Consider the following 14046-nt stretch of genomic DNA (forward strand, 5'->3'; position numbering starts at 1 on the left):
GTCTTGGAACATGCTGGAGGAACACAATTTGAGGCAAGGTGAAAGGATTTTGTTTCCCCGGTGAGCTTTCTAAATTCTGAGGCTTTACAGTGCCCACCTGACTGGTGGCTGCTCTTCATTTTATACACCTTTTAACTCATTGATATTCTTTAATTTTCCCACAAATCACAAAGGCTTGACCACACACAATGAATGCATCTGCTGAGCGCCAGCAGTAAGTCAACACAATAAATGACGAGCAATAACGAACAAAGTGAGACGGCCAGCAGGCAATGAAGGGGCAAAGGCCACCAGCATCTCCTCCAAGTGGAGCGCCACTCCCAGTGGACGTGTCCACTTCCCCACCTTCCTGCTCAGCAGGCGGCCGACAAGGAGAGCGCAAACAATCTGTTTCTACCTTATTAATCCAGAGATGCAACTTGGCTTGTACCATGAAATTTGCGATTTTCTTATTATCAGAATGACAGGGGAGCTTTACTGTGACGGGGGTCATTTTAAATCACTGCCGTCTGCGTTGCTAGGAAACATCATTTCAAAATGTTGCATTATAGCGGTGATGTAGCCAAAATAAATGGTTTGGGGAAAATGACTTAGGGAAAAAAAAATCTAAAACGGCGAGCAGAGCGTCCTGTCCAGCCATTTCAGGAAAGTGGAGAGCCGGCGGCTCTCCGCAGCTTAAGGGGGCTTGGTGTGGAGAGAGAATGGTGGCGGGGGGAACTCATGTGGCACCTTCAGGATGCCGCACCATCCCACAAGTACATCCACGGTCCCGAACGGTTGGTCCACTTTGTGGACATCTAAGCCACTCTTGGATCTGAACCGATCTTTGCTTAGTCTCCGGTGACTCACTGGCTTAGCCCCCCAGATTCAGATGCTTCTGCCAGCCACTCCAAATCTGGGGATGCTTTTGGGGGCCTTATGCCCTGTGGTGGGGTTGCTTGGGGTAGCACCTTCTCTCTCTCACTCTTTCTCATTTTTCTGTCTCTTGTTGGCTGCTCACTTGTGTCACTGTATTTTTACAACAACTCTGTTGGGTTGAAAATTCCATTTCTACAATCAGAGGTAAAGAAATTGGAGGGATGGTTTGATTTGAATGTATAAGTCTGTCGCAGGGGTGTTTTTTTATTTTCTCAAATTAAAGAGTGTGATTTTAACCCAGTCGCGTGCTCTTTTTTTCCTTGCGAGTGCTATTTAAGTGAACAGCGTAGGCTATGCCGATGCTCATACGACAGATGTAGCTCACGTTTGGCAGCTTAGAACTGCTTTTCTCTATCACACACATCTGCTTTCCAGGACTGTTTAGCCCCACCCGAGTGCCACGAGTTTATTCTCATCATTTAGTCATGCTAATCCTGCCGACTATACTACTGCAGCTGCGACTGCACAGGAGTACGCTTACTTTGGCAAATGGCATTACCTTGGATTATTAGTGACCCAGTAAACACCACAACCCTGCACCATAAAGGACCACACAGAGGCCCACCCCACTCTCCAGCTGTACTTTGTAGCTTCAGTATCCTCCAAGTGTACGAGCTTTTAAGGTTTACTTTGCATTAATTTGATTAATCTGGAACAGAGCGAATTAGTCCTCAGCTTTCTGCGAAATCACACACACACACCCCCCTGGCCTGGCTCCAAGGACTTGCCCCCCAATCCCATGGTGGCTGATTTGCTATGTTGAGCACGTAACAAGTCACTCCAGTACGAGCCCGGAGGAAATTAAATGTCAAGTTTTTGACAAAGAATAAATGCGTTACCTCCAAGAAGGCCGGGTACCTGAAGATATGAGCCACACTTTCCACGCCAGCAGAAGGCTGCAGACAGGCCAGCCTGTTCTTAATTAGCTGGGTTGTTAGTAGACAAATGATGCTCCTTTTCTGAGCAGACCAGTTGGACGTCATCACACATTTTGCTGGGTGAAGAACCTGCTGACAGAACCATCTAGAAGGGGGACAACCCCCCCAAGCAGGCACACAGTCCAATCCCACCTTCCAGAGATGACCATCTATCTGCCACAGCCAGGTGTTACATGGGCGCCCCCTTGGCCTGGTCTAGTCACTCGGGTCCTACGAGCGAGACCACCCTCGGGGAATTGCGCCACATGGCCGTAGTGCCATAACTGACGCTCCCTCACGATGCAGGTAGTGTGCCTCATTCGGGACTCCAAGAGCAACCACTCATTCGACACAAAGTCAAACCAATGATACCGAAGGATTCTCCGAATAGACAGTACCAAAGGAGTCCAGTCTTCATCTCAGGTCACTGGATAGTGTCCATGTCTCGTAACCATATAGCAAGATAGGAAAAAGGCCTTCGTCTTTTTGCAAAGATATCAGGAGCACCACACACCCCCAATCAGGATGGCCTAATATGAAGGCAGCTACAGCTTCTATCCCAAAAAATAACCCATGGTCCGCACCAGCGTCCTGAACATTATTAAACCCTCAGGCTTCTGAGAGCAGAGTAGTTTGCCAACACATCAGAGGGTCACCAGTGGCAGTGGACGCTCACAATGTTGCTCCTCCATCCTTTGGGCCAGTCGAGTCACCCACCAATCCCACATTTCATCTCTCGAGTCCACTTTCTAACAAGAGGAAAAAGAAAAGCCCTGATAATTCATTTAACAGGGCCTGGCCTTTTAGAACCCATAATGGAAGGTTTGATGGGGCATGAAGCAACCAAGGCAATATGAGAAAGGCAAATCTCCAAGAGTTGGGGTCCATTAAACAACAGCTGGGGTCTTTTCTCAGTAAGGTAAGTGTGGTTTATGTGTGAAGCTGATTGCCTCTGATTGAGCTCACTAGGGTCCTAAAACTGTCATGCCGCTGCGAGATCCTGACCAGGCCTCCTGGAATTAGGCTGCTAAGACTAGCGATTAGTTTCAATTACAGCTGAGCTGCTCGCTTCAGTGGCGCACACTCAAGATATAATGAAAACAAGATGGGCACTACCACGGGGCAGGCAGGCGGACCTGACGTCGCAGTCTCTCCAGTTCTGGCAAACAATGCAGCTATGATGTCAATCCTGTTGTCCTTCCAAGATGGCAGCTGCTAGATCACTAATGAGTGTGCAGCCGGCCGGCTGGCCGTTCGTTCGTTCGTTCGTTCGTTCGTTCGTTCAGACACTCACTCTGTCTTGCTGTCCCTTCCTGCTGGCCACGCATCCTTGGGATTCTGCTCAGAAGTGACACCTGAGGAGGATGGATTGCGTTCCTGTTTGGCGTCCAATTTTCACTTGGATGATGCAGCTGGGGGAAAAAAAAATATTTACTGCACCCTTTCGATACCAGCTGGCTGCCCCCACCCCGGACCCCTTGGCGCAGGCACTGGCACTCTCACACTTCTCTTCCTCAAACTTTGTCGATTGCTTTCACAAACTTTTTTTTTTCTCTCACTCAAACCTGTTTTTTGTGCCTTGACATCTCAGCGTGTATTCAGCTTAACTTGAAGAGAAAACTCCCAGCGCTCCTGACTTGGCAGCCTAATCTGAAGGACGCTTTGATTGCAGATCCCCCCGCTTTCCACGTCTCACCTGCCAGCAGCACTCTGATGTTTAAAGAGCCACTGAATGAGAAAGTCTACTGCAAATATTTCAGCCGCTCACAAATCAAACTGCTCATCCTGAACACAGAAGTCACCTAATTAAAAGTTGGCTAAGAAGAAATCAAACTGGGCCTGCATCAAGAGAATGGCCTTCTGCCATTGGGCTCGGTGTGGAAGAAGAGTCACAGGTGAAGTCAACATTAGCAGGTGCATCTTTAGACCCCCCACGCCCACCGGGCCCTGAGGAAGGATTTGTGTGGGACAACTCTGTAACCCCAGGACCAAACACGATCCAATCAGAAGACCCTGAGGTAAGCCCTAGTACCTATCGAAAAGCTTAACACAGAGGCCATCAGTAAACCCCATCTCATCAGTGACTCAAAAGTCAAAGGTCAGCTCTGGGCTCTGTCTAATCAGGATGGTCTAATGTGAAGCCTGACAAAAGCTCACCAAGATCCACATCAGCCAAGTCCAGCATAAATAGATTTCAAAACAGTGGATCTGAAGTTAAGCACAAGCTTCTGTCCATTCAGAAATGTCTAATATGAAGGTCGATAGCAGCATCCCCAAGGTTCTCACCAGCTCTCTGAACAGTGAACCTCAAGACTAACATCAGTGCATCAGTAAACAGGGGATTTGAAGGTCAGCACTAGGCTCTGTCCAGTCAGGATGTTCTAATATTAAGGCTGACAGCAGCATCCCTGTGGTCCACACCAGAGGAGTACGTATACAATACAATACAATACAGTACAATTTATTTTTGTATAGCCCAAAATCACACAGGAAGTGCCGCAATGGGCATTAACAGGCCCTGCCTCTTGACAGCCCCCCAGCCTTGACTCTTTGAGAAGACAAGGAAAAACTCCCAAAAAAACCTTGTGGGGAAAAAATAGAAGAAACCTTGGGAAAGGTAGTTCAAAGAGAGACCCCTTTCCAGGTAGTTTGGGCGTGCAGTGGGTGTCAAAAGAAGGGGGTCAATACAATACAATACACAGAACAGAACAAATCCTCAATACAGCATAAAAATAAAAATTTTAGAAGTACGGAGCAGAATTTAACAGTAGATGATATCATATAATAAGATTTAAATATTTTTAGAGTCCTGGAGACCTCATCCATCAAACTGCCTCCCCCATTTGGCCATTCCATGGCTGAAACAGTGCTGGGCCGGCCAATACGATGAAAGGACCCCTCTTTCTCATGATTCCCGCGATCCTCCATCAGGGATGCCTTTACAATAGGCAGGCAAACTACTTGGAAGGTGGGCCGTGGCACCAATTGCCACATTTGAGTACCGAGAACAGAAATAGAATAGGTGAGGGTTAGTATTCAATTATAACTGTCATGTTACTTATGTTTTAGTGCTAACGACTAACAACAGAGATGCAGTCTGTACAGTTAATCAGCAGCTCTAGTCAGGATATGCTAAACTGCAGTAGTGAGTATTCAGCCGGTATTTAAAAGCTGAGACCGAAGTGGCGTCTCTTATAGTAGCAGGTAAACCACTCCACAGTTTAGGGGCCCTGTAACTAAAAGCTTGACCTCCCACTGTTATTTTACTAATCCTTAGAATCATAAGCAGACCGGCATCTTGAGATCTTAATGTGCGCTCAGGTTTGTAAGTCATGATAAGTTCAGACAAGTAAGCCGAACCTTGGCCATTTAATGCTTTATATGTTAAAAGGAGGATTCCGAAATCTGCCCTAAACTTAACCGGAAGCCAGTGTAAGGATTCAAGAACTGGAGTTATGTGTTTATATTTTCTTGTTCTTGTAATAATTCACTATTAAAGGTCACTATTAAAACCTCAGTCCAATCAGGGTGGTCTAATATAAAGGACAGCAGCAGCTTCCCAAGTTCCACATGAGCTCCCTGAACAATGAACTTCAAGACCAGTATCAGTTGTAAAAGAGATAGAAGGAGACAACAAAAAGGTTTGGGGTTTTCCGGCCCGTATATTGTCGACACTCCACAATATTTGAAAATACGGTCAAAAATATAAACAAAACAGTTGTTCATATGCGCGACGCTGAATCATGGCGTCGGCGGCCATTTTATGGAGGAGGAGCCGGAAGTGGAGGAATGCTGGGAAGGAACCGTGAGGGAGGATGGGGTCGATGACGTCAGGAAAAGATGGAGGAGGAAGGGCGGAAGTAAGCGCAGTGCGGGCAAAACCGGCTTATGGTGGCGGAGCGTCTTATTTCCTGCAAGAAAGCATAGGGAGAAAGTTAGTACCCCGCCATTCCCTGCTGGCGAATGTCTTTCCAGGTGTGTCAAGATCCTTCTGTGGTCTCCTACTCGCGTGTGCGTGACACGATCCCCCCCCCTTAGCCCAAGACCGTCAGGTCCGACGGACCTAACCGAGAGGTCGTGGATATGAGAGAGGGCATCGGCGTTGGCCTGAAGGGTGCCCCGACGATAAGTGACGGTGAATTTATAGGGTTGTAAATCCAGAAACCACCTGGTGACCCGCGGATTCGACTCTTTATGTAGGGACATCCACTGAAGTGCAGCGTGATCAGTCACCAGAGTGAATTCGCGACCCAGCAGGTAATAACGGAGATGGGTCACCGCCTATTTAATGGCCAAGGCCTCCCTCTCCACTGCTGCATACCGGGTCTCCCGGTCCATCAGTTTCCGGCTCAGGTACTGTACATTACGGGGTGCTCAACACGGCGCCCAGGCCTGTGTCCGAAGCATCGGTCTGGAGAATAAAAGGGAGCCCAAAATCGGGCGTCCTCAATACAGGTGCCGACGTTAGGACCTTCTTCAAGTCACTGAATGCGTGTTCCGCCTTATCGTTCCACACCACGTATAAGGGAGCACCCTTCTTTGTCAAATTGGTCAAGGGTGCTGCTCTTTCAGAGAAACGGGGCACGAACCGGCGGTAGTACCCCGCTAACCCCAAGAAAGCCTGCACCTGCCTCTTGGTATTCGGATGGGGCCATTCCAAAATGTCTTTGATTTTTGTACACTGTCTCACTTGTCCCCGCCCACGAGGTAGCCTAAATACTTGGCCTCCTTTAAGCCAAAAAAACATTTTCGAGGGTTTATGCGGAGGCCGGCTTTAGCTAGTGTTGTGAGGACAGCCGAGACCTGCAATAGATGCTCCTCCCAGGTGCCGGAATAGATGACAACGTCATCCAGGTAGGCGGCACTATAGGACTGGTGGGGCTTCAGCACTCTATCCACCAGACATTGAAAGGTCGCTTGGGGCCCGTGCAGCCTAAATGGGAGGACCTTGTATTGCCAGTGCCCGCTTGGGGTGCTAAAGGCTGTTTTTTCTTTTGCGGATGCCGTTAAGGGAATTTGCCAATACCCTTTCGTCATGTCAAGAGTAGTCAAGTATCGAGCCGTACCCAGCCACTCAAGGAGGTCGTCAATGCGGGGCATCGGGTAGGCATCGAATTTGGAGACTTGAGTCAGACGTCTAAAGTCGTTACAAAATCTCCAGGAGCCATCTGGCTTGGAAACGAGGACGATAGGGCTGGACCAGGGGCTACGGCTCTCCTCAATGATGTCCATATCAAACATTAGTTGTACCTCTAATTCCACTTCGGCTCGTTTTGCCTCCGGGAGTCTATATGGTCTCTCCCGGACGATTACCCCAGGATCCATGACTATGTCATGTGCAATCAGCGAGGTCCGGCCAGGCGACTCGCTCACTACTTCGGGGATGGCTCGGATCACCTGGGTTAACTCCTGCCGTTGTTTGGGCGTTAGCTCTTCACCGAGGTTAAGGAAAGTCGTGCATGAGAAAAGGGAGAGGGACCTACGGGAGTCGGGAGGCTTCTCCCTGTCCTTCCAAGGTTTCAACAAGTTCACATGGTAGATCCTTTCACTTGGTCGACGATTGGGCTGTTTCACCAAATAGTCGACGAGCCCCTTTGTTTCCTTAAACTCGTATGGTCCTTGCCAGTGAGCGAGTAACTTGGAGTGAGAGGTAGGAACGAGCACCATAACTCAATCCCCCGGGCGGAACTCCCGGAGCACGGAGTTGCGGTTGTAACACCGGGCCTGCGCTGCCTGTGCACGAGTCACGTGGTCTTTCAGGAGGGGTCTGATTTTTGTGAGCCTGTTACGCAGTTGCGCCACATACTCCAATATGTTAGAGGAGGGAAGAGCCTCAGCCTCCCAGCCCTCTTTTAGTATGTCCAAAATGCCTCGGGGTTGTCGCCCATACAACAATTCAAAGGGGGAGAAACCCGTAGAGGCCTGAGGTACCTCTCAGTAGGCAAAAAACACGAGCGGGAGGAGCTGATCCCAGTTCCTGCCGTCCGCGTCGACTACCTTGCGGAGCATCTGCTTAAGCGTCTGGTTAAATCGCTCCACCAACCCGTCTGTCTGCGGGTGATAGACAGATGCTTTCAGGTGCTTTATTTTCAGTAATTTGGCCACCTCCCTGAACGTATCCGAGGTAAAGGGTGTACCCTGGTCCGTGAGGACTTCTTTGGGTATACCCACTCTGGAAAATAAACTGACTAATTCCCATGCAATATTTTTGGTGTTAGCGGAGCACAGGGGAACCGCCTCTGGGTATCGGGTGGCGTAATCCACCATAACCAATATGTATTTATGGCCACTGTTCGAGGGCTCGAGGGGTCCTACTAAGTCGACCCCTATTCTCTCGAAGGGAACATCGATCAGGGGTATAGGGACGAGAGGAGCGGTCCCTCCTGGGAATCTGGCGGGTCTGACACTCCGGACAGGATGGCAGAAGCGCCGGACCTCCTCGTTAATCCCAGGCCAGTAAAACCGGAGCTTAATCCTCTCCAAGGTTTTTTCGGCCCCGAGGTGGGCGACAAGGAGGTGAGCGTGAGCTAGTTCGCATATCTCCCGCCGGAAGGTACGTGGAACTAGTAGCAACTTCCGCACCTCGCCCTCGTGGATTGCTACCCGATACGGCAGATCGTTCTCAAGTACAAAAAAGGGCTCGCGTGGTGTAGAACCGTCGGCTTGTGAGCTGTTTGGCAGAACCACCGCATTCCGGACAAACCGCAGGGAATCATCGTTCCACTGCTCCCTCTTAAATGAGGCTGGCGTGGATCGAAATTGGTGATCCAAGCTACCGAGAGAGTCTTGTGACCTGGACACCGGAAGAGTTCCCTGGCTTGTCCCTTCCCTGGCGGAGTCTTCCGGGTCAGGGTCCGTCACTGAGGAAATGTCCCCCGAGGTGCCAGCGGCACTAGGGCCTGCCCCCGAGCACGGCGTGGAGACCGTGGGAGGGGCGCCTTGCCCCCACATAACCAGATCCAACAAGGCCCCGGGAGCGGCGAGTGTCTTACCGCAGTTTTTTTCTGACCAGTCATGTCCCAAAATCACCGGATAGGGGGGTTCGGGCAACACAGCGACCATCAATTTGGTTAACTCCCCCTTCCAGGTGATATAACATTGTGCGGAACGATACGATTTGGTCCCTCCGTGCACACAAGTGACTTGTAGGTGTTGTTTAAGCCACTGTCGTGGTAACAATGGTTATGTTGCTGCCGGAATCAAACAAAGCCACCACCGCGTGCCCATTCAACAATACCACTCCCGTGTTCGGACTCACCAAGGGAAGCGAAGGAGTACAGTACCTCTCCGAAGATGCCCAGGTGCAGTCCATCGGCTCCGCCATGATGTTCAGGGGGCAGGCTGGCAGCAGATGTCCGGCTTCGCTGCACTAGTAACAGCGCGGAGAGGCCGGTTTTTCTTTAGGCCTTGACGGCGCTTCCGCAGCGCGTCGAGGGGGCTCGGGGGTGGCATCCTGCCCCTGTCGGTTCCCACGAGCTGACCTTTCTGACCCCCCCGACTCGGAGAACCGCGAGCTGACGCTCGAGGACTTCCAGGAGACCCGGCATGTCCTTGTAAGGATGCCACCGGACCTGCTGGGCGAGGGAACTGGGCATGGCGTTCACGAGGCCCTCACAGGCCACCTGCTCTAGAACTCTCCGGGCCTGGGGTCCCTCTGGCCGTAGCCAGCGGCCCATCTTGCCCCAGAATTCGAAGGCCTGGGCACGGGCAGGTTTTTCCGGGTCGAACTGCTAGTTCCTCCACTCTGCCGCCTGCTGGCCCGGTATGATGCCGTAGCGGGCCAGGATCTCCAGTTTGAGGAGGTCGTATTTCGCGGCCTCCTCCTCGGGAAGGTCATAATAGGCCCGCTGCGCAGGTCCCTTCAAGTAAGGCGCCAGAATGGACGCCCACTCGGACCACTGCCACTCGTTCCGGGTGGCCGTCCGTTAAAATGCCCAGGTACGATTCCACGTCGTCAGCCTCTGTCATAGGCACCAAAAGGGGGAGGCGGCGGTCTGGGCGGGTCTGGTCTCGCTCTTTGGGCTTCTGCCAGCCGGGCCTTCGTAGCCTCCAACTCCCGGGTGGTAGTGGCTTGCGCTTGCTGCAGGGCTTGGAGTTGGGCATTCATCCCCTGCAGCATGGTGTTAAGGTCCTGTCTCTCGGTCATTTCTGGGGATCTTCTATCCTGCCGACTACGCCAATGTAAAAGAGATAGCAGGAGACAACAAAAAGGTTTGGAGTTTTCCGGCCCCGTATATTGTCGACACTCCACAATATATGAAAATACGGTCAAAAATATAAACAAAACAGTTGTTCATATGCGTGACGCCGAATCATGGCGTCGGCAGCCATTTTATGGAGGAGGAGCCGGAAGTGGAGGAATGCTGGGAAGGAACCGTGAGGGAGGATGGGATCGATGACGTCAGGAAAAGATGGAGGAGGAAGGGCGGAAGTAAGCGCAGTGTGGGCAAACCCGGCTTATGGTGGCGGAGCGTCTTTTTTCCTGCAAGAAAGCATAGGGAGAAAGTTAGTACCCCGCCATTCCCTGCCGGCGAATGTCTTTCCAGGTGTGTCAAGATCCTTCCGCGGTCTCCTACTCGCGCGTGCATGACACAGTACATAATAAAACAGTGTTTCCAATGGTCAGCAGTAGGTTCTCAGGTCAAGTCACTTTCAGGTTGGGGTACAATGCGTTGCTAAACCCACCACATGACGTAACAGCTCAGGACTCTGATTGGCAACCTCCCAGGCAGACACAAGATCCAGTCCCACCTACCGGAAATGACCCTCTATCTGCCACAACCAGGCATTAAGTGGGCACCCCCCTTGGCCTGGACCAGCCTCTTGGGTCCTCAACAATGAGGGGGAACCATGCAACATGGCCGTAGTGCCATAACTGACGCTCCCTCACAATGCAGGTAATGTGCTTCATTCAGGACTCCGTGAGCAACTGCTTGTTCGAGGCAGTCATACCAGTGGTACCCAAGCATTCTCCAAAGAGACAAAAGGAGTCAAGTCCTCATCAAAGGTCCCTAGATAACACCCATCTCTCGCAACCATATAGAAAAACAGGAAGCACCAGGACTCTAAAGACTTGGACCTTTCTTCTTTTGCAAAGATATCAGAAGCACCACACACCCCCCAATCAGGATGGCCTAAACTGAAGGCAGCTACAACTTTTATCCCTAAAAATAACACATGGTCCACACCAGTGACTTGAACAGAACAGCCCAAGACCATCATTAGTACAAGTTAAAACAGTATATCTGAAGTTCAGGACTAGGCTCTATCTAGTCAGGATCATCCAATGTGAAGGCTGGCAGCAGCACCCCCGTGGCCCACACCAGTGGAGTACATATCAAAACAGCAGATCTGAACGTCAATATTAAAACTTCAGTACGATCAGGGTGGCCTAAATTGAAGGCCAGCAGCAGTTTCCCAAGTTCCACATGAGCTCCCAGAACAATGAACCTCAAGACCAGTATCAGTACATAATAAAACAGTTTTTCCAAAGGTCAGCAGTAGGTTCTCAGGTCAAGATACCTCAGGTTGTGATACAGCGCGTTGCCGTACCCACCACATGACAAAATAGCTCAGGATTCTAATAGGCTTGGTGAACCTCCAGAACTTCATTAATCCTATGAACACTTTAGGCTCGTCACTAGTGTCAATCAGTTCCAATGCATGTCAAAATGGAATAATATAAAGGCCAGTGTTGGCTGCTGTTCTGTTAAGATCTACAGCAGCTCCCTGAACAATGAACCTCAAGACTTGTATCGGTACATAGAAGAGCTGACCTAAGGCTCTGCCCACACAGTCAAGTCAATTCAGATCTAGTCAAGTCAAAGTTATTTATTAAAACAACAGAATTTGTACTAAAGTGCTGTGCAACAGAAAATATAAGACAACCGTAAAGCTAACAATTATGTGAAACAGTTTGTTAATGGCTATTTAATTTCCATCCTAACCCTCCCAACAACCTTTCCCACAGTGAAAGGCAGAAGACAAAACGTGGATTCCCAACCAAGTCTTTAAAACCTCAATAGAAGGAGAAGATCTGATGTGAAATGGCGGATTGTCCCAAAGCCTAGGAGCAACAACTGAAAAAGCCCTGTGACCCCTGTACTTCAGCCGTCATCTTGGAACTGCAAGGAGTAGTTGAGCAGTTGACCTCAAAGCCCTCGTTCCCGAGAGGGGATGAAGGAAATCTCAGATGTATTGTGGAGCAAAACCATGCAAGGCCTTAAAAACAAATAATACCATTTTAAGATCAATCTGAAAAATTACCAGCAGCCAGTGGAGAGAGGCCAGTACATCTGAGGTATGCTCTCTTTTTCTAGTGTCGGTTAGAAATGTAGCTGCTGCATTTTGAACCAGCTGAAGGCACCACAGGGCAGATTTGGGCAATCCCACATATAGGGAATTGCAATGATCTAGCTGAGATGTAATAAAAGCACTGTTTCCAAATCCTTCTGTGAAAGAAAGGATTTTAATTTTAAGATTTGCCTCAGTTGGTAAAGGATGGACTTTACCACCATGGAGATCTGTTTGTTAAGTCTCATCAAAAATGATACCCAGGTTCCTGACTTTTTACTGTCAGCGAGCCTAAGTGAGTGCCAATTTCATTAGTGAAAGAAGTAAGGCCGGCGACAATGACCTCTGGTTTATTTGCATTCAGTTGGAAGAGGTTTTGGGCCATTCCAAAGTTTAATATCAATAGACTCTATCAGCTTTTTTATAGATGATGCAATGTCAGGGCTAACTTTAAGATAAGGCTGGGTATCACAAAAGGCTGGGTAGCATAAAAATCGGCATCATGTTTTTAAAATATGGACCCCGAAGGGAGCAGATATAAGGCAAATAATAAGGGGGCCAGAATAGAGCTTTGTGGTACGCCTTGTATGAGCAGAGCTGGCTGGGAGAAATCCTCACCTACATTAACTGACAGATCATCGACCTTTAAGTGGGACACAAACCATTTCAGTGCACATCCTTGAATGCCGACTTCTTACTCAAGCCGTTTTAACAGAACCCCATGGTCCACTACGTCAATAGCTGCACTAAGGTCCAGCAGCACTAAAATAAAACCCAAGGTCCAAGGTTAATTAAAATATCCTTAGTCACCTTCAACAAAACAGATTCTGTACTGTCAAGTTTTTTTTCAAACTTTCAGATAGATGGTTTTCCTCCAAATATGAAAGTAATTGCACATAAACCACCTTCTCCATAATTCTGGACAGGAAGGGGAGCTTAGAGATAGACCTGTAATTTGAGAACATTGTGGGATCCAGTGTAGGTCTGAACAATAGCATGCCGAAAGTTGTTTCCCCCACTTTTAAACAGTTACTAATTATGGCCAAAACAAGTGGACTGACGACTCCAAGAGAATCTTCAGAAAAGCGTTCAGGTAAAACATCAAGAGGATGAGTGGAAGGTTTCAAACGCATCACTAAATCGGCCAACAGGGAGGAGGAAACTGCATAAACCGGCTATGCACTGGCCCAAGGCAAGCTGGAATCTGCACACTACAATCCATAGCTGGATGGTTAAGGCCCGGCCGAATAACCTTGATTTTATTTTTAAAGCCGTTTAGGAATAACTCACAGGTCTTGGGCGGGCTCTCAGGGAAACCGCTGACCGGTGGGTTTAAGAAAGTGTTCATGCTGTTAAAAAGCACTCTAGGTTCTCGAGGCAGCATTTGTAATTAAATCTGATAGATAATTTGATTTTGCTGCTCTCACCGCCTCTTGGTAGAACTTCAAGCGAGTTTTCAGAATTTCTTTTTATGAGTTTATGCCTTTTTTCACCTGCCTGCATTCCTGCCTGATAGTGCGAGGGCTGAACTCTGGCCTTAACCCTGGCTCTCCTTAAACTTAAAGATGCTGTCAGTTTCCAGTGTATGCTTACAAGTCGACTTTAGGAGCCTAAGCAGGCCATGAGCATCAAAACAAACAGAGAGGGCTTCTGTCACGTGACATAGGTGAGCGAACATTTGAAAAAGTATCAGAAAACTGCAGTGCAGATTCAGCATTCATCGAACGTAGGTAACGCTAGGATTGTGTGAAATTCCTGAGGGGACACAAGAGTTTGAATTCAAAGATGACTTCATAGTGGTCAGAAATGCCGGCATCAAACATCTCCACATTATTTACAGGGCGGCCAAGAGAAAGAAGTCAACACATGACGTTTTTGATGTGGAGGACTTGAAACCACCCGATCTAAATTAAAGGAG

The sequence above is a fragment of the Polypterus senegalus genome, chromosome 10 (genome assembly GCF_016835505.1).
Source record: "Polypterus senegalus isolate Bchr_013 chromosome 10, ASM1683550v1, whole genome shotgun sequence".
NCBI classification, from domain to species: Eukaryota; Metazoa; Chordata; class Cladistia; order Polypteriformes; family Polypteridae; genus Polypterus; species Polypterus senegalus.